Source organism: Belonocnema kinseyi, chromosome 4 (genome assembly GCF_010883055.1).
Source record: "Belonocnema kinseyi isolate 2016_QV_RU_SX_M_011 chromosome 4, B_treatae_v1, whole genome shotgun sequence".
Classification (NCBI taxonomy): domain Eukaryota; kingdom Metazoa; phylum Arthropoda; class Insecta; order Hymenoptera; family Cynipidae; genus Belonocnema; species Belonocnema kinseyi.
In genome coordinates, this window is record NC_046660.1 from 95,201,033 (window position 1) to 95,201,773 (window position 741).

Here is a 741-nt window from a genome sequence, read left to right on the forward strand (position 1 = left end):
CGCATAACGCCCGAGTGCGAGCGCGAGGACTCCCTCTACAACCGGCTCTGTAACTCAATGAATTTCAATTTGTCCATTTTCTTATTAGTCATTTTTCATAGTTAAAAAAGTCAAACTTTCTTTTGAGACTATTTAAAAAAAAATCGTAGATGCCTAAATTGCGATAAAAGTTAAATAAACAATTAATTTATTGAAAAAATTGTTTAAACAATTTGTTTTGTTATAAATAATAAAACAGGATGAAAGCGTGTAAAAAGCACTTTCCAAAACCCTCATAAAAATTTCAAATCGCGTAATTAGAAAGGAAGTTACAGGCGTTTGAAGCTACCCCTGCAGGCATTGGGTTTGAAAATTCAACCCCCCCTCACTTGGGGAGTGTTGGTAATCCTGGTCTATAAGTTTGTGGATTAACTACTGTTGGGTAGGCGAACATATTCCCAGAATTTAGAGACAATCGAAAAACATGACTTTTTGAGTTGGGGCAGTTGAGGAATAATGCCCCTTATATTCTTGTATAATTTCAGTGCAAAAAACGTCTCTTTTATGTGTAAGAATAATGAATTATAGTTTGTGTTTGAAAAAATGTTTATAAAAATCACATAAAATAGTTTTCAATCATTTTTGTTGGTCAATAATCGCAAGAAATGTTGTTCCAATACTAATTAAATAAGAATTAATTTTTTTTCTACGAGGAAACGACCGGTTGGAACATTTTTTAAACATTATATTGTTATTAATTTT